Below are 21,272 nucleotides of genomic sequence, written 5' to 3'. Positions count from 1 at the left end.
TCTGGCAGGGACCTGTTTTTTGCCACCACTAATGATGCCAAAGTCACCGAGACAAACGTCATTGTAGAAAAAAAATGCCCTCGTTAATTCCCCTCGATTAATTGTTAGAACAAACATGTCACGCCACACTTTCCAGAATGACGTTTCTTTGCTTTGACGTAATAGATTGCACAAGGCTTTAGAAGAGATCGACTGAGGTTCGAAATCAAGCGTCTTCAATGTGGCTGCCTCGACTGCGGGACGTTTTGAGTAAAATACACGTAAGTACAGTATGTAGGATAAACAGAATACAACATGGCTTGCGCAGGCTGTGTGGTACCAGATTTACACTCGTTGCTTTTTCAAATAGTGAACAGCTCGCTTTCGCTCGCAGTTCAATATTAAAAAAACAAAACTCGTGTAAATCTGGTACGACACAGCAAGCCATGTAGTATTCTCTATATATAACTGGAGGTGGCCTACTAATACTGCGTCGCCCAAAACAAATAACGGTCTTGGGTGTGACGAAAAAAAGAACAGGGCCGGAGTGCTATGTAAATTATGAGCAGTTCTTCCAAACCCGTTTAAAAAATATGACACTACCAGCCTGTTTCCGCATATTGAGCCAGAATTTTTTGTTTGGGCAAATCGACGTTGCAGTTCCGGAGCAAATGATCAAAATTTCTTTGCGATTGCGTTCAAACGTGTTTTTCCCAATGCACAGCTCGAAAATATGGCCAAGAACAAAATTAATCTACGGTACTTCGAAGAAAGAAGAATAACAACATTCTTGTCCAATAGGACTTGCACTTTACCGTGTGCGCTGTAAAATCTCCCTATCTTCAAAGCAGACGAAAAGCCTCAGACATCTTTATTTTCTTCCAACGGAGAAGTCGTAGGTCATAAAGTCTTGCAGGACCCAAACATACTTCTGCACGCTTTCTTTTCTTTTCATATTCAGTTGCTTCGCAAAAATAAAATGTCATTGGTTTTCTCAACTTGTCAAGTCAGTCAAAACGACCGCAGAACACAGAACTGGGAAATGACACTGATTGAAATACGAAAGATCTTCGATGACGAAAGTATAAATGACGTCATGTGGTCACACCTATCTCGAGAACCAGCGCCCTTCCATTATACGTGACAATTAAAGGAAAAGTCCAAGGTTTAGGGTCACTTTTGATATGTTGACCCTCTTAATTCATCAACCACAAATGCGTGTGTAAAAATGAACACAGAAATCCAAAAAGTATACTTTGACTCGTTTTTGGTTGTTCTGAATCGTTCCATCGCGCGCGCAGTCTTGGCTCATGACCTTGTGCACATACGTGTGCTACGTCACGAGCCTTGAACAACAAACATGGCCGGCTCAAGCAGTGAGGAAGACAAGTGGAATACGGACCGGTTTTCAGCCAGCCTGAGGTTTTAGCGTGCCCGTTTGAGCCTCTTCGTCGTCAAAATGCTGGCGAGGCCACAAGGAACTGCTTGAAACAGAGCCAGCATAAGCGGCAATACGAAATGGTATGTGATTCTCTTTGTTGTGATGTTGACACACTAGTCCGTAGTCGCTACCTCTTGCATGCTAGATCGAAGTCAGGTGTGTTTTTCACAGATCAGTTGATGTGCTTCCACAGATCTGTAAGCATGTAAAGATTATGGATTTATGCTATTATTTCAGGCATCTGGTGTTGTTTATTTTCCTATCTTTAATCAAGGATTTCGTCCTTGAACTGCCCAGTTTAGAATAAATGCTTCCACAGTGATGTTCACACGCGACTATCCTTATTTTCTCTTGGAATTCTGAGTAATTCTTCAGTCACACAACGAAACATGTAGACAGCAAGTTAACATTGCGCAAAGCCTGTTTCTTGCGGACAAAACTGCAATTATCCTGGTATTTTTATTTGCGACAGTAAGACACTACATGACATCGACACCACTAAACAGTGAAACTTTTTTGAAATGGCGGTGGGCTGCTTTCATGTGCTAATAGACTTTTTCGGTATCTAAGCAGCTCTCGCGAGACACGCGCTTTGTTATGCTTTGAACATCGCGAGAACTTCGAACCTTGGCTTGTGCAGCTCGCACGAGATCGCTGTACCGCATGCTTTGCTATGCTCTGAAGTTTGCGAGAGATTACGAGAGCTTGGAATACCGATAGGGTCTATACTAATAGTGATCCTGACATTTTTCTTGCGAAACGGTCAAAGGGAAGTAATAAATGAATTTTGGTTTTTTAAACGAGCACACGTGATTTCCGATCTCAAACTAGATCTGAAATCATAAGATTTTCTGAGCAGTGGAGAAACGCTGATGGCGTGATATCGCAAGCCGTTTTGGAAGCAAATAAGCACTGTCAGACATATTATGCTGAAACACGATTACAGCAGTTCAAACTTTTTGATCATTGATTTTTAGGAGTACGCAATATCGGACAGTCACACTACAAAAAGACAATGCGTTAGTGCATAGATCGGTATTCTCAAACGTCACGAACAGACAGTACGTTGCTACTATATATTTTACTGTATTAACAAAACCCCACAGTCCCATTAAAAATGTGTGGTGTGTGCCGAAAAGCAACCATATGAGATTCAGTCAGTGGGACCCTGAATCTACCTGGGGTTAAATCGGGTTATTGACTCTCATGTACTACTGTTGGTGTTGTTTTTGTGATCCACTGCAATTTCTGTGTAGATCTATACCTTAGAATCTCAAGGTAATTTTTGAACGGGGCATACAGATGATACATTTTGCCATGATCACAGAGTGATACGTGTACATGTATTTTGCTTATCAGGTGTCAGTGCAGAAACTCCAAGAGGGAACGAAATTCAAATATCTGGAAAACCTGGATGAGGAGATAGACAGCCTAACAGCACATCCTCCTATGTTTGCTCGGACATCTACTACCTTCAAACTGCATACTATGCGTACACACAGGAATATGGACGACTCAACATTGATCAAAATGGGTAAGTAACACAACACAAACAGATGATTTCCATTATGATAGATTTATTTATCTGAAAGTAAAATTGACAACAGAGTGTACAATTTGTTTTCAAATACAAACATATCACATTGGGTTAAAAAAAACACACACCATCATATATCATTAAAACTATTCTTTATTTCTAAACACATACATATCAGCATAGTTTATTCATGTAAACATCCTCATTTCGGTTCCCAGTCTATCTGAAATCAAGGTAAGATATGCCATAAAAAATAGCGATCACACAGTGCTTCAGCATGAATTTGAAAACCTGCTCTACGTCACATAGACACAGCGTGTCTTATGATTCTATCCATCCTCTCCAAACAAACACGTACACGTTTTCTCTGGTACGAATGTCTTAAAAGCTCAAACTAAGCTGCTGTTTTATTCTGTCTTGCTTTGCAGGAAATACAGGCACGTCGCTTACCCATAACAGGCAGCTGGTGCGCTAGCGAGTGGGGTTTCTCGGCAGAAGCATCAGAGTACCATTACCAACCTGTGCAGTAAAAACAATCAGAAATACTTTCACAAACGGATGAAGAGTGGGGTTCAAAATCCCTGAGCTACAGAAGGCTGAAATATACTTTTACAAATCGTGTGACTGTGTTGAACTAGTATCTTTGGTTGAACAGATTCCTGCATGGTTTGAAGATGATAATGGGTTGTCACGTGGTCCGGTGCATGGTTCACATGCTGCAACATTTTGTTCCAGACTTTTTCCACTGTTGGTGTACTCCAGCATCAGGTAGTCGGTCCATGAGCCGGTCAGCATAGCCTGTGTCCAGTATTGTCCGTTTGCCTGTTGCCTGAAACATGGTTTTTTGGAAGTAACTAACGATCTCTGCACACATTTTAACATGTGAATAAGAACAGAAAAAAGTTTGTCAAAAGTATACATAGTTTAATTTGCATTTACTTCAAGGCCAGACTTTCTTCTCGTTCATTATTTCTTCATAAAGATTCTGGAAATTAACAAAATGTTTCCCCCTATCAAGGCCTCCTAACTTTTTTTCTAAATGCAAGTCGGTTTGTTGTCATCTGTGCTTTACTACCTCTTGCCACCCGTGCGGTCATTGCCACCAGGTATCTCAACAATCAAACCGTCTATACAGGCTTAAAGGCACGTCCTTTTTCAAAACAGGATTGCTCACTACACAGATCTGCGAAGACTTTTACATAGAAAAACAAATCTGTTGACTTGAACCAGGAATCAACATCCTGACTTGTTTTTGGAGCTGCATTTTTTAGGGAATGTTTTACACGTGTGGCGTTTAAGAAATTAATTCATAAAATTCTACATTCGCAAAGAGAGTACCCATACAGAGTGTTGAGTTCCGGTATTTTTCAAAACGGAAAGATGGCCATATCCCATGTAAAAGCCCTGTCAGATTTGAGATTTTTAACCCAATCGTTTACACGGAAAAGGCTGTCGAAGGGCTGTCCATTTAAGAGGACGCTTCCATGCCTGGATGAGAAATACACTGATAACACAGAAAAGGCACGAGTTTAACCTGCATATTCACACAACTGGTTCAGAGGTCCGGTAAAGGGAACACATGTTAGTTATTTTAAGAGAACATCACGAATGCCTAATTATTAAATTAAAGCCTTTCTGCACGAATGTACATCTTCTATGAATTATATTCTAAAACGCCACATGTGTAATTCATTCCAACACACAAAATCCAACTCCATGAAGCAGTGAGGCTGTTGATTATTGGTATGTGTTCAAGTCGAGAGATGATTTTTCCTGTGTAAACTGAGCCTTGGCAGATCTGATATAGTGAGCAAAGACCTGCATTTTTTTTAAACGTGTTCAGAGGCCTTGAAATGGTTAAACATTTTGTTTATTTCAAGTAGTCTTTATGAAGAAAAATTAACAATGAGGAAGGCAAATGGGTTGAAATGCAAATTAGATTTCTTTTGACGAACTTTTTATGTTCTTCTTCACGTGTTACATTATGCGTACGTAGATCGCAAGATATTTTCGAAAAAAATCATACTCATAGATAAGCCAATCTGCAAACGGACAAAAATTCACAATATTTATAAAGCCAATAAATTTGACTCAAGAACAAAGCTTATGTGTTGGAGGTGATGTGCATGGGTATGAATGTTGAATGAGTCCGTCAAAGATACCCTCCATGTCGCCTTACAGTGGAACCTACCATTAAAATTATACCACCTTAAATTACCTTGCTCTTTCAAATGTACTGCTTAAACTTCTTGAACATGCAACTCTTGCTGTCTACCATAAAGACCATCAGGTCAGCAACATACTAGTGAATGTTTTGTTTTGGTCTATAATTAAACATTTAAGAAAATACCCCTTTTTTATTTTTTTTTATTCGGAAGCATACTAACTTTATTTGAAACTACTTCGACAGAATGATATAGTTTTGCAGGTTGACGGGAGGTGAATTACGAAAGAAATTAAATCCATATGTCGCTCAGCACAGAAAGCATAAACGATTAACATGAGTAGAAATGAACTTGTACTTGTTTTCATAATGTATTATTTGGATGGTATCTGTCAAAGACACTTTCTCATTTTTTGCAAAGCTAGAATAAGGCACTAATTTTCAAAACAAAACAAAAATCTTACAATGAATGGCACGTTGGTTTTCTCCTGTGGTGATTCTGGACGGTAGGAACAGGACTGGTCAACAGTTGCGTTGTGATCACGGAGAACCGGGAAATCTGGAATGGTCACGGTGTCAGTGTCTAGTGACCTGTTCTGACCAGTGGCCGTGAGTGATGATGAAAGGTCTGGAAGTAAACGAAGAGAGAAAATGAGTGTGAGTATAAATCAATTCGAAAGTATGCTTCTGATGTATACAGTACACTGAACATTTAGACACCCTCTGGAAGTCGTCTGGATGTGGATCCATGTTGTAGCAATTAGATTGGTTTTGCGTCTCTCAGTCAATGCAGACAGATTAATTCCCTGCACAATTCGTAATCTTCTTGTCTCTAGCATGCAGGTGTCTGTTTACCTTACCGGTTGCACATCCACCAAAAGTTTAGATCTGGTAAAAATAGCATTAAACCGTGATTCCAGCAAACGCTGCCAATTTCATGAATTGATATCAGGGGATAGTTTGCGACTGAATAGAATAGATAACGTGACACACGCATTGTCTTACGTGTCCACAACCCTGACTACTTTTTACTCTTACTCTTAGCTCAGCTCAGACCGTTCTGTAACTCTGTAGATCTAGCCAGTGGCGCATCTGTACTCCAGCGAATATCAGCTGGACCCAGACACACTGTTCTGCATCAATTCGTATTCGCTGCGCAGCAAAACAATGTTTACGTGTATGCATGAAAATAAAAGCATGATGTACTCTGACCTTCAACGCATTCCTTCTTGTGAGATAATCCGCTGTTCGTATGTCGCCTCGGAGTTTCGATGGCTCGTCGACTTGTACCAGCCTCGCGTAATACTGCCCTCTCCGGACTTTTATGAAGGGAAGACACTGCCAGTGGTCAAAACATTTGTTTCAGGGATGAAACGCCAACTTTTGTGCTGCAGAAAAATGGCGAAATCTGTGTCCAGAAAGTGCCAGACACTTTGAAATCTGCACGCTTGTGCTGCACACATCTCTTCCATTTCCACAAGAGACTCAGAGTTTTATGAGGGAATGTGTGCTATGAAATGCCTGGGGACATTGACGAGTTGTTGCAGTTTGCGGCTGCTCTCCACCGAGGCATTCTTTTCGGGCATACAGTGGCGACTTTTCTGTGTGAAAATCAAGCTGGTACTAGTGGTAGAATCAACACAATAACTTGTGACGTCACAGTGCACCGACGTCACAGTGCACCGAAAACCACGTGACCACCACTTGACCCCAGGCGACTTGTCTTGGTTAGCCCCGCAACACTAAATCTTCAACTACAACAACAACAATTTTTTTTCAATTTTTAAAATATTTTTCCAGAGATGTTTGTAACATTTGGCATTCGATTTTCAAGTTTTTTGGGATATTTAAAAACCTTGGACTTTTCCTTTAAGTCGCAACGTTACTCAATCCCACGATTAATACGAGGGGTCAGATTGACCTGACCTAGTTCACTGGATGGGGAACTCAGTCACTGGATTCGCACGCGCTCACTGCCAAAGTTAATTCACTGACATTGTTTTTTACTGCTGAGTACATTATGAAACTCAATGTCAGCGAGGTCTTATGGGGTAAATTGTAAAAAAAACGTTTGCTCATGAGATCATTTTTGTGCGTGTATGTGGGACTGGCGTTCCTCTATGCTCCTGCGCTAATGTTGGCAGGATTTATCTTCTTAAATTTTTCACATGAATAAGAAGCCGTTGTTGTGTAGCGGATATAACATTGCGCTTCGGACCCAATGGTCCCACTGAGGTTCGAGACGCACAATGAACTTCATTACATTTAGTCAAGTTTTGACTAAATGTTTTAACATAGAGGGGGAATCGAGACGAGGGTCGTGGTGTATGTGTGTGTGTGTGTGTGTGTCTGTCTGTCTGTGCGTGTGTGTGTGTAGAGCGATTCAGACCAAACTACTGGACCGATCTTTATGAAATTTGACATGAGAGTTCCTGGGAATGATATCCCCGGACGTTTTTTTCTTTTTTTTCGATAAATACCTTTGATGACGTCATATCCGGCTTTTTGTAAAAGTTGAGGCGGCACTGTCACACCCTCATTTTTCAATCAAATTGATTGAAATTTTGGCCAAGCAATCTTCGACAAAGGCCGGACTTCGGTATTGCATTTCAGCTTGGTGGCTTAAAAATTGATTGATGACTTTGGTCATTAAAAATCTGAAAATTGTTAAAAAAAAAAATGTTTATAAAACGATCCAAATTTACGTTCATCTTATTCTTTATCATGTTCTGATTCCAAAAACATATAAATATGTTATATTTGGATTAAAAACAAGCTCTGAAAATTAAAAATATAAAAATTATGATCAAAATTAAATTTCCGAAATCGATTTAAAAACAATTTCATCTTATTCCTTGTCGGTTCCTGATTCCAAAAACATATAGATATGATATGTTTGGATTAAAAACACGCTCAGAAACTTAAAACGAAGAGAGGTATGTACAGTAAAGCCTGCTATGAAGCACAGCGCAACCGCTACCGCGCCAAACAGGCTCGTCACTTTCACTGCCTTTTGCACTAGCGGCGGACTACACGTTCAGTTTCATTCTGTGAGTTCCACAGCTTGACTAAAATAATGTAGTGATTTCGCCTTACGCGACTTGTTAATGACTACAGAGATTTAAGGCCTTATTTTCAAAAATAAGGGCTTATTTCCAAAAATAAGGCCTTATTTTCTTCTTCTTCTTCTTGTCGATCACTCAGATGGAGGCCTTATTTTGAAAATAAGGGCTTTTTTTTTTTAAGGCCTTATTTTGGGGATTTTTGACCCTTTGTGCCAAGGGTCTGGGGGATGAAGCTCGCAGTTCAATATTTAAAAAAAACAACTCGTGTAAAACTGGTACGACACAGCAAGCCATGTAGTATTCTCTATATATACATGTATGATTTTAACAAATCTCAGAAGAAAGTCTCTTCTGACTTTCAATTGATTCTTTCACAACTTCTGATATTTTATATACATAGAGCATACTACATGGCTTGCTGTGTCGTACCAGATTTACACGAGGTTGTTTTTTTAAATATTGAACTGCGAGCGAAAGCGAGCTGTTCACTATTTGAAAAAGCAACGAGTGTAAATCTGGTAAGACACAGCAAGCCATGTAGTATTCTGTTTATCCTACATACTGTACTTACGTGTATTTGACTGAAAATGTCTTGCAGTAGAGGCAGTAGAGGCAGCTAAATTGAAGACGCTTGTTTTCGAACCTCGATCTCTTCTAAAGCCTCGTGCAATCTATTACATCAAAGCAAAGAAACGTCACTCTGAAAGTGTGGCGTGACGTGTTAGTTCTAAAGATTCATCGAGGGTAATTAGCGAGCGCAATTTTTGTTTCTATGATGACGTTTGTCTCGGTGACTTTGGCATCGTAAGCAGTGGAAAAACAGATCCCCGCCAGACTTGCTTGACAATGACCTCATTTACATGATATACACACGTGTGATTTGAACGATTATTATTTCACGGGTGTCTCTCTCACGTATGTAGGATAAATGTATATATATGTATATAAGTGCCAAAAGGTGCTCACAGAACAGAAGACGGCTTTTGTTTTACAATAAACATGTTTCTAAAAACGTGTGTCTGCTAAAAATTGGTTTGTGTAGATGAATGTGCGAAGATATAGTGGACATAATTTTGTGTGTCTGACTTGAACGGTTTTGAAGTTATCTTTGCTTGAAGTCAAAAATAACGGCAAAACCGGCCATCTAAAAACGGACATCGTGATACCTCGTGTTTTGAATATGCCACAGAAAAATAACAAGAAGCACAAATGCCTGAAACATCGCTTTACAGACGAGACCAAACGTCAAATCTAAATCTCGAGAGAATTTTTTTTGTTTTGATAACCGAATTTGAAGGTGTCGCACGCAAGATGTGTCGTCATCACGGCATACATTTTTCGATCACAGATATTTACTAAATTTCTTTTTCAAAAATTCTGGAATTGATGTCGACACGTCAAGCGATAACGGTGTATCAAACTGCTGTCTTTCAAGTAATCCAGCAAAGACTGCAGAACTTTTGAACAGCATTTTTGAAAACGATTTGAAAATTTCGTCATATCTTGCGTGCGACAAAATGTTCGGTAATTAACGGTTATTTTCTTTTAAAAACAAAATTTACATGTACAAAGATCTACTTCATCTACGGAACCACGTGACACATTCTGTGTTCAAAATTTGTGAAGAAATCACGAACCACGAATGCGCTATCAAGTGTTGAAATTATGTCGTCAACATCTTTTCAGATCTTGCGTGCGACACCATCTTGCGTTCAACATAAAATGTCACTACCTTATCGAGTTTAATGGGTAAAACTAACTATTTGTTGTCTTAGTTTAATCTTCTTAATTAAAAGCGTAATAAAACCGAACTTCCAAGATGAATTTTAATTGAGATTAGCGAAAGAGCGGGCACGCAATTCGACCTTAAAGTAAAAGAATGATAACACGAGCGTTTGTCGTGTTGTCTTGCGTGCAACACATTGTCCAAAAAGGAAAATGTATATTTTTCTCAGACGTTTTTTAAGTTGAAACCTTGAAACTTCACACACATTTGGGGTTTAATCGCCCCCATGCATGGTAAAAGTCTTGTTGACCCTTGTCAGATTTCAAGGTCACGGCTGGGTCACATGTGGTTCAGAAAACGGATGAAACATATTTTTTCAGAGATTTTTGAAGCTAGAACCTTCAAACTTCAAACAACGCTTTTGCTTAATGATTGTTCAACATGGAGAATTCAAGGTTGATCCTTGAGAAATGTGAAGGTCATAGCAGGGTCTCGTGTGGGTAAAAATGAGATTGTTCGGACACTGCATGTAGCATGGAACGACAAAACATAAGTCATGTCATATTTCAGATATCAGTACATTTACAAATGGACAACACCAGCAAACATGAACCAAGTCTGGTCGACCTTAGTCAAATGTCAAGGTCAAAGTGGCGTTATGGTTTGGGTAAAAAAAAAAGGAAATTGTATTGAACTTCAATTTATATAAAACCAGAGTCTGGTTGATCTGTTTTAAAATTTAAGGTCAAATCTGTTATTTAAGGTCAAATCAAATAGAAATTTGTTGATGCTTAAATCTTTGAAACTTCCAACAGGTTTGAGGTTTGACAACTTCTGGACTTTGAAATCTGGTATGGTTGATCCTGGTAATATTAATTGGTCAAAACATCAAGATCAACAATTATAAAATAAGCACTTTCACCAATGTCAAGTGAGCAATAGCAGCAAACGTGAGTCTTATAAAGATTATCACTTTTTGTGTGACCTCAACTTGACCCCTCTGAATGCTCTCAATCATGGAAATTGACCACACTTTGATTATAACCAAACAACATCAAAACTTTGGAATGTGTGAAGTTTCAAAGGTGTTGCTTAAAAGGCGTTCGTGAAAATGACAATTGTATGTGTCTGACTTCAATGCGACCCCGCTGCGACCTTGACGTTTGATTTTATCAACCAGACTTTCATCATGTGTGAATGACTTCAAACACTATAAAACTAGTTGAAGAAATTGACAATTTTTCAAAGTTTAAGCCAGGTGGCACTGCTGTGACCTTGAAATTTTACAAACATTAACCAGGCGGTCACCTTTTTTAGAAAATATCCTTAAAGGATCTTTAACCTTACTGTGACCTTGGAATTTGATGAGGTTTAATTTAACTTGCGTAGTGTGCCAAGTTTCAAGGCCCTAGCTTCAAAAACATATGAGAAAACCTCATTGAAAAATGTATATGTTTGACCTCAACGCGACCCTGCTGTGACCTTGACTTTTTCAACCAGACTTTAATCGTGTGTGAACATTATACACTAGAACTGTGTGTATTTTCAAAGCTCGTGCTATAAACGCGCTGAATAAATTGAAAATATTCCACATTTGGACCAGATGTGACCCCGCTGTGACCTTGAACTTTGACAAAGATTAACCAGCAGGTCACTTTTAATGAGGTTTTATAAAAATGCTGAAAGTATGTGAAGTATGTAAAGTCTAACTGATCTAGTATTAAAACATGTAAGACGTGACAACGACAATTTTCCAGTTTGCAAAGGAAATTTAACCTCGCTGTGACCTTGAAATTCAATGTTGTTTAATGTGATGTGCACCATACCTGGAGGTCATTATACTTTGGTTGTGTGCCAAGTTTCAAAGCCCTAGCTTTAAAAACGTGCGAGATAACCTTAATGCTATGACTCAGTGCCGTTTTGAATGATATAACGAACAAAATTATCGTTATTTGTAAAATCATTTGGGTAAATTTATCTTTTCTTTTCGTAATTGGGTTCCAGCATCTGTTGTCTTAACAAAAATCACAATATCAGTCGTGTTTGTCAACTTTTATTTTTTAGCCCCTTTGTCCGCTTTTCGTGCGCACCTTTTGGCACTTAGTCATATATGATATGATATGATATGATATGATATGATATGATATGGTATGATATGCATTAAAACGGGCGTACGCCTTCCTCCGGCGTGCAACATTGAGGCCAGACACACCAGTCGCGAAGCGATGACAGTCGTCCGATTCGCTCTCAACTTCCCAACACAAACACACACACTCACACACACACTAAACAATTACGTACATACACACATAGTTGTGACCTGTACAGTGAAGAGAGACAAACAGACAGAGAGACTGAGACGGAGAGACACACAGACAGCCTGAGAGAGAGGGGCCATTTTGGTGGGGAAAGAATGCAACGTGGCATGTATGATAAGATCGATGTCGAGTGAAGTCATAATCTTTCGCCAATCACTATGACGTCATTTGCTTGTTCCAGACTCGATATCACGTTCGGTTGCCTCTGAGTTACTGAAAGGAGCTGTAAAGTCAAAGGTTTCAAAGCCTAGCTAGTATCCTTTCTACGAATGTTCAGTTTAATTTTAAGCATATTTTCCACACAAACACAATAAAACTATATGTCACACGCTTTCCTTCTTTGCCACTACTAAAGCAAACGTGTGCAAGATTGTATGTTACACGCTTTGGAGCATGTGCAAGAACGGATTCAAACTCGAACTCGTCCCTCCAAAAGCCCCAAAATGCACACACGACTTTTATTTCTCCTCCTGTTATCGTTTCTTCTCTTTACAAATTCTTCAACGCTCAGAATACTGAAAACGGCATCCCAGACGACAGTACTGTTTCCATACGCGAATTTAGCTGCCCTTGGAAAGTGGCTCGCTCAGGAGGCCTGTTAGTCTGACACTATAAGGACAGAGTTCTGAACATAGATGACAAAGATTCCGGAATGAACAAACATTTCGCGGATGCAGACACAGAAAGACGTCATGAAGAATGCGATGCTTCAAAAGATACAGACTGTGACGATGACTGTGACGTCATTCACATATACCGAGACGTCATTCACAGTTGTTCGGTCACTTTCGTCAAAAAGTAGATCTCTCCACAATGGCTGCTCCCGTGTTTAGGTTTGTCAAGCTTGAGTACACAAAACGTGTTTGTTCTCTCCTCTGTTGAAGCTGTGAGACATAAATGCTATTCCGACTGACTTGGTCGTGTGACAGAGTTTTCTTCCACACGAGATTACGTTGATTGTCTAACGAAGCCGTCAGGCTGAGTTAGACATCAGGAACACAGGCGGAAGGTATCGTTCACTGGACCACTACTTACATAGAAAGACTACACTACAGTCTTTCTATGTAAGTAGTGGTCCAGTGAACGATACCTTCCGCCTGTGGTCGGAATAGCAGGTAAGTGTATCGATTGGACATTGGATTACCCTTCTTTGAGCTATGTGACGTCAGAGGCCTACAAAACTTCATATTTGGGCGTTTCAGGTTGACCGAAACTTCAAAGGAACTACAAAACACACGTCATATGTTTGATTGCACGTGTGTGTGCTCGTTCAATCGTCAAAACAACAACAAAGTCAGTACACATATCAAAACAGTGGAGGCGAATTCAGTATTAGAGCTCACAGTCCTGTGTTATAGCTGCCTTGTTTTGTTTAGCGTGTGCTGACAAAACACTAGCCCCTGCTCGTCAAGCGTTAAACGGTTTGTCTTTCGCCGCTAGCCTGCAGGCGAGTTGGCGTTGTTTATCTCTGGTGGCCACTGTTTATAATTCAGAATCTCGGAACCGAGTCTCAGTAAAAACTCTTGGAGAAGTCTGCAAAGCGAAGACCAGAGCTTTTTTGCTATGTAGGCCTATGTGGGGGTTTTGCAGACGACATTTTGAAGCATACGCGTTGCCATGACTGCATCAAAATGTTGTATTAAAAACTTCGATAAAGTATCTCAGTTGCACATTTTAGCAAGGTCAATCATTATGCTAATTTAAAATCGCTTCAAGCACTTATTGATTAAAACCAAAACTGTGAAATATAATCTGCTAACACTTTCTTTTATCTATCTAAAGAGTATTGCCAGGATGGTCACGTGCTTCCGTCTTAAATAAACGGGATTATGTATGCCACAGTATGGATGAACCGAGTTGCATTCACTGAAGTGGCCGTAACACAGGTTAAATAGCAATCTGTTTAACAGAGCTCTGTAAAGCACACAATCTCCCCCCCCCCCCCCCCTCCCCAGCCCCCCAAACAGATTAACAAAATAAAAGAAGATGATTTTAGAAACAGCAGCCGGAGAGAGGCCCGGGGGGGGGGGGGGGGGGATTAAAGATTGGAATTTAATTATAATTGGATAGATCCGCCGCACTGCCAAGAAAAGTGTACAGTGTTTCACCCACTTTCCCGAAAATATATGCATCTGTGTTAAAATTGTCAAAATGGAGTTCCAACTTATCATCAGTGATCAGACTTAATTATGTAGATAGATGATCAATGTAGGCTATATTATATCTCTGTTATCATGCACTACTGACTCAACAACACAAATACTTGCTGAATATAATATCTCTATTTGAAAGCATATCCAAAGGAACCTTTTGTCTCTGTTGATAAATATCGAAGTTCATTGCATTATCTTTACTCTAGACTTGTATTCAGTTTCTCTGTCAGAGCGGCAAAGTATCGTCTGCTACAGACACCGACCCAGCAGTAAGAAAGCATAGGCTCTAGCTGAATACATTTTATTTTTTTCTCGTCAAAAGTAGAAAATACATTCATTCGTAAAGAAGAACTAGGGTTTAGATGAAAAGGTTAGTCAGTGTAATATCATATATATACCAATAGATTAAGGAAGATTTTTCAAGAAAGTGCCGATTGTGTTTTTTGTGGTTAGGCCTATCTTTTATCGCGAGTTCCGACAGTAGCGGCTCGGTTACTGCGGACCAGCATAACTGAGTTCACACAGAACTATTCTCAGCTGCACTCAACATGGAAAAAACCCTGTGTTAATTGTTTCAAGACAACCACATTTTGTAACACTACTTTGAAACTTCTGCTTCTTGTCATCATTATAATCATTGCAAGGGCTCCAGGAACTGAGAAATGTTAAACACACTTAAAACCACGTAAATGTTACAGGAAGGCGCCTTTACCGCCTATGCATGGTGCCACAGATTTCAGCAGCTAGCGGCCGCCGTGACCTTGCAAGGCGGAGCATCGAAATTTGCGCGGAATATTCAAAAAGCTTAAACCACACTCACTTTTTTTTCTTCTTGAAAACAGCATAAATATTGTTTTAAGCGTAATAAGTTTAATCTGTATGTATGCTGGAGGTGTAAATGCACTAACATGCATATTTTGTTGCTTGTAAGATGTAGTGTTCACTTACAAAACTTTGACAAGTTTGGTCTTTCGGTTGGCGGTGTAATGTGATTCTTATGTACCGGTTCGACATGTAGGAAACAGCAGTATTTAACTGATTTCTTCCGCATTGAATGTTTCTTTGTGCAATCAGTATAGAAGATTGCAGAGAGTGTATTCTGATGATTTAAAATGTGTGTATTATTATTAAGCAGCCCTGATAGTACTGACTATGTCTCTTTCTACTAAACTGACTCAGTGTGTGACTTCTTAACTGTGCACATTTTCAGCCAGAAATTCATTTCTCTTCCTTGTCTTGCTTGCAAATTTGTTCTTTCCTGGCCGAGCGATAACATAAACACTCCTGCCAAGGGTTGTGTTCTGCGATGTTTTAGAGCTCGGAAAGGCAGCAGAGGGCTTGTCATCAGCTTTCCCTAAATGGATTGCTTGAGGGCTAATAAGGAAGGGATACTGCTATATCAGTGGTGGTTGTTGACATCTTGTATATATATACAGCTTGCTGAATCCTAATGCATGGGCCAAAGAAGGAAACTCGGCTCCACTGATTTGATATGTGAACCTGAAAGGAATTCGATCGATACAGAAATGTTATTTGCGTTTTTGACCAAAATATGACATTTTACACAGATCTTGACCACATCGACAGTCATTGTTCACCTCGACCGTTATCGCGGTCTCGGAGAACAATGACTGTCTCGATCTGTGTAAAATGTCATATTTTGGTCAAAAACGCAAATAACGTATACTATTTTAATCAGAAAATGATTGTCACAAAGATGTGAGTAGCATATTTGTGAGGTGAAACCACGTCGTGTTTTTAACCTCCCTAAATGTTGTAGAGGCGATGGTAGCTGACCGGACTGGCGTTATTCACGTGTTTCGGGTGTTTCACGCAAAACTGGCTTAGCTTGATATGAGCTGTGTTTGAGACATGTAGCTGGTCAGGGGTAAATAACGACACAGCGTTTGAGACTTTCAACCGGGGAGGTTGTCAGCGTGTGTCAGACTTGTTCTGGGAACAAGTACTCTTTCAAGAGACGGGTCTCTTAAGGTAAATGATTTACTATGTTGTATATTATTGACGTTGGAATACATAGCTGGAGCGTAAAGGTTAGTGTATATAAAGTGCACCAAATCTTAGTGTGAAGCGTTGAGAGAATTCTTGATGTAATTGTATCACGGGTTTTCATGGGGAATTTCTTGAACATAATTGCTACGCATTTATGTTTTGTTTAAGACGGTCATGCTTTGTATGGGGAGTGTTATTCATAGATTAAGTATTAGTTTGGATATTGAATGTGGACGGAATGTGAACGTGGAATGAACGAGAATGTATGAGTGGTACATGAACGTTTGGAAGAAGAGATGGTTTTAGAGAATGTTGTATTAAGACTTGGTTAAATTCTTTAGGAGTTTCCATGAGGGATTTCCATGGCGTATAAGGGAGGGTCCTTACACGGGAGAAGCGCGAGACGATGGTGGAAGCAAGGGACCACCTCGGCGCAGATGACTAGACGAGTGGAGTCTTCATCGATACCGGTCGTAGCTGACGACGGTTGTTTCCGCTACGGGCGGAAGGGTTTCTCGGGGAGAAACCTGAAAGGTGTGGGTTGGCATCTTCAGTGAAAGGTGTGTGTTGGCATCTTCAGGGAAAGGTGTGTGTTAGCATCTCTGTGTGTTGGCATCTTCAGCGAAAGGTGTGTGTTAGCATCTCTGTGTGTTGGCATCTGAATTCATTATTCTACGAGGATTCAGCGAGACAAGTAAGTGAACTGGCGACATGCAGTGAGCCGTGATACGAACTCGTGAGTGTCTGTTGGTACCTTCTTGTGTGCGTTAAATCTATATTTGAGAAAGTATTGTTATAATATGTATTTACATGCCTTGAGTGAAAGTTGGAAGATTGTGCGAACTGTGTGTCGAAAAGTTGTTTCGTATTGATGTAGGTAAAGTGAAGAAGTATGTTGTTGTTTTAGTTGAGGAAATAATGAGCCTGCATCCTCCCAAGTTCTGTTTTTGAAGTGTTTGGTGTGAAAGGGTAGAGACAGTGTAATAGGGCAGAACACGTACATTAAATTCACATGCAAACCACTTCGTGACAGTGGTGACCCCGACATAGCCCTAAATAGGTTTTTGTTTCTAAGGATAGATTTTTGTTGTAGTTAAAAAGCAGTTGCTTCCCTTTCATTGAGAAATTGAGAATGAAGTGCCTTTAGTGTAGCTAATTAGACATACTTTGATATTTTCCGTGTTGTAGTGAGTTTGTTTATGTGTATGTCATTGGACACCCCCCCTCTCCAGCTCTAGGGGTCTACGTAATTGTATAGTTTTGTACGTAGAGAGGGCCTTAGTTTCTGTTTGCTTCCTGTTCTGTGTATTTATTATCTATCTTTCTATCTAAATTCTAGCTCCCTTTCCTATAAGTTTTTCAAAAACTATTTTTCTTAGATTCTATCTTGGATTGATTGTTGTGTATGATTGTTGTCGTTGAGGTGCAGGCTTATTTTAAATAAAATAGTATAGGGTGTGCCATTTTTTTTGTGTGTATAAATTCTGAAATTTTGTATTTTTTTTGGTTGGATTCTGATTTGTTTTTTTCCAGTTGTGTACTATGGCTTGAGTTTTTGTTATTATTGTTATTGTTGTTCCTATTTGTAGTTGGATTAGTAATAGGGTGATTATATCCCCTATACTACTGTTTGATATTTAGTTCTTGGTTTTACGTACTTACTTAGGCCATTATGAACCCCCGGGGGAGCATAGGCCATCGACGACAATTCTCCATCCGACACGGTCCTGGGCTGCCCTTTCGATCTGGCTCCAGGTCTTCCCCTGCCTGTTGATCTCTGCTTCAGTGTCTCGTCTCCAGCTGTTGCGCGGCCGGCCTCTCTTCCTTTTCCCTTGTGGATTCCACTTCAGGGCTTGCCTCGTGATACTGGATGCTGGCTTTCTCAGGGTGTGCCCTATCCAGCCCCATTTCCTCCGGAGAATTTGCTGCGCCGCTGGTTTCTGGTCAGCTCTCTGCCAAAGGTCTTCATTTCGGATTCTGTCCGTCCATCTGATGTTTAGGATGCGCCTCAAGCAGGTGTTGACAATCCCGCAGTGGGGCACTGCGGTTATGAAATTAAAGGCCCCTCCTGTTTTTGGAACCGCAGGAGCTTTCTAGTTTGCTGTTAGGTAGATTTTTGGTTCCTCTTTCCTGTCATGCTCTCTTTTTCTTCATGAATTCTTTTCTTTTTTCTGCCTTCTTGCTCATTCACCTGTATTTTTTCCAAAAATCTCTTCTCTTGCCGCTTGTCTCGCGATTCATGTATAGTTAAATCTGTTAGTGTTCTGATGTAAGTCCAGCAGTAGATAGGTTAAGCCTATTTTAACATACTGGAAACTGGTAATCTTCCAGTAGGTATTAATTTAGTTTTACTAAAGCCTGCTGGGACACAAGTAATGGGTTAGTGCATTTGTAAACAGGAATCGCTTGACAAGTGGCCCCCTTCATCCCCCCCTTCCTCGTCCTGATATGGCTCTGCGTAGTCGGCTGGACGTTAAGCAACAAATAAACAAACAAACAAATTTGAATTGAAGATCCGAAGCTTCGTCCTTTGGCTAATCTGCTTGGAACTCCAGATCTTCTTTAGCATGACAAAGGCTCCCCGTGCTTTCCCAATCCTTGCTTTGACGTCCCTGTCCGAGCCTCCTTGTCCGTCAATGATGCTCCCCAGGTAAACAAAGGACTCCACTTCCTTGATGGGCTCCCCATTGATCATCACCGGATTGTCGGCTGTGGTGTTGGTCTTAATCAATTCGGTTTTCCTCTTGTTGATCTTGAGTCCTACACCGGCTGATATTGTCTCCAGGTGAGTAGTCTTGTCTTGCATTTGGGCATGGTTGTGGGAAAGGAGGGCAAGATCATCCGCAAAGTCGAGGTCTTCCAGTTGATCGAAGAGTGTCCATTGTATCCCATTTCTCCTGCCTGCTGTTGTGGTCTTCATGATCCAGTCGATAGCCAGAAGAAATAGGAATGGTGACAGTATACATCCTTGTCGTACCCCCGTTTTCACCTCAAAACTGTCGGATAGCTGGCCAGCATGTGCAACTCTACACTTCATATCCTGGTAGGTGCCCCGGATGAGGGAGATGAATTTCTCTGGAATGCCGTAGTGCCGCATGAGTTTCCACAGTGACTCTCTGTCCACGCTGTCGAAGGCTTTCTCATAATCAATGAAGTTGATGAATAGAGGAGACTTCCACTCCAGCGACTGCTCCACTATGATGCGTAAACTGGCAATCTGGTCAGGACAGGATCTGTTCTTCCTGAAACCCGCCTGTTCATCCCTGAGCTTGGTGTCAACTGCCTCCTTCATTCTATCCAAAAGGATTCGGTTGAGAACCTTCCCTGGCACGGACAGCAGCATGATCCCTCGGTAGTTTCCACAGTCTCGAAGATCCCCTTTCTTTGGAATCTTGATGATGATGCCTTCTCTCCATTGAGGTGGCACCTCTTCCTCCTCCCAAATCTTGCCAAACAGACTGTGGAACAAACTAATAGATGTCTCCATGTCTGCTTTGATGGCTTCTGCCGGTATCTCATCTGGCCCCGACGCTTTTCCATTTTTTAGTGACATTATAGCTTTCTTGATTTCCTCCTTTGTGGGCTTGTCTGTGTTGATGGGCAGTTCTGTCTCTGCTGGTCTGATGTCCGGTGGTGCTGCAGGGGTGGGTCTGTTCAATAGCTCCTTGAAGTGTTCCGCCCATCGCTTCATCTGATCGTCTGTCGTTGTTATTGGATCCCCATTCTTGTCCCTCACTGGTTTGTCGGTCTGCTGAAATTTTCCTGCTAACTTCTTGGTCGTCATGTAGAGATCTTTCAGATTTCCCTGTCCTGCAGCTTCTTCTGCCTCCTTCGCCAGGTTGTCTATGTAGTCTTTCTTGTCCTTCTTTATTCCTTTCTTTACTTCTTTCTCCGCCGCTGTGTACTCTTTCTGTGCCTTTGCTTTGCCTGCTCTCGTTCTGCTCTCGTTCCTCGCCTTCTTCTTCTTCTTCCTATCTTCAATTTTCTGAATGGTGTCTGCAGAAATCCATTCCTTGTGCTGCGATTTTTTAGTTCTTGGTTTGGGGAAAGTTTTTTGTAAAATTTTTTTTGTAAAATTTTTTTTTTGGGTTAGTCGTAATTTGTAAACATTTGTACTTGGACAAATTTGTGGGTAAATTTTTTGTTGTTGTGAATATTTAAATTTTGTTTTGGTTTTGCTCTGGCGATTGATTTTCCTCAAAGGATCTGACGCTGGTTAGTGGTGTGTGGAATTGAATTTTTCATCTAAAGTGGGTTATTTGGGTTTGAGAAACTTTGACATTTCTAGTTAATTGTTTTTTATTTTTGTTGTTGTGGATGTTCTAAAGTTGTTAGTTTAAGTTTGACATTGATTGACAAGTGTTTGAAGCTGCTATTGATTGTTTAATCTGATATTTTCCAAATTATAAATTTTTTTGGGACTCTATTAAGTTTATTGTTTATTTTTGAGATTGGTTGTGTAAATAGTTAAGTAGTAAACAATTTAAGGATTGTTTTTAAAAAGGCACAAGATTTCTTTTAGTTTAGTATTTTATGATACTCCTTTGTGTGTGTTTAGTATTGCGAGAAACTGGTGTATGATACAACTTTTTGATACTTAAAACAATTTCGTGAAACTTGTGTTACTTGATCCATTGTATTACTTTGAGATTACTTTGATATTTTGACATTGTAAAGATGGCTGAGCATAGTGATACTGGTGGTAGCACATATGATCATTATTTGGCATTGGGAGAGAAGCATGGCTTAAAGGCAGAAGCTTTGTTTAAGTTTGCTCAGGATCATATGGATAGAGAAGAGAGAATTCAGGAAAGGGAAGCAAAGAAAGTAGCAGTTGAGGCTGAGACAAAAAGATTAGAAGTTGAGGCCGAAGCAAAGA

The 21,272-nt window shown here is 40.2% G+C and overlaps 1 long non-coding RNA gene across 1 annotated transcript; it reads left to right on the top strand.

The window, feature by feature from the left end:
• Positions 1-1,128: 1,128 nt before the first annotated feature.
• Positions 1,129-3,475, top strand: LOC138962489 (uncharacterized). Its single transcript, XR_011454525.1, has 3 exons — positions 1,129-1,500; positions 2,780-2,954; positions 3,386-3,475. It is a non-coding gene; the product is annotated as an uncharacterized lncRNA (long non-coding RNA).
• Positions 3,476-21,272: the final 17,797 nt, after the last annotated feature.

This window comes from Littorina saxatilis, linkage group LG3 (genome assembly GCF_037325665.1).
Source record: "Littorina saxatilis isolate snail1 linkage group LG3, US_GU_Lsax_2.0, whole genome shotgun sequence".
Lineage (NCBI taxonomy): Eukaryota > Metazoa > Mollusca > Gastropoda > Littorinimorpha > Littorinidae > Littorina > Littorina saxatilis.
This window is presented reverse-complemented; position numbering and strand designations above follow the sequence as displayed.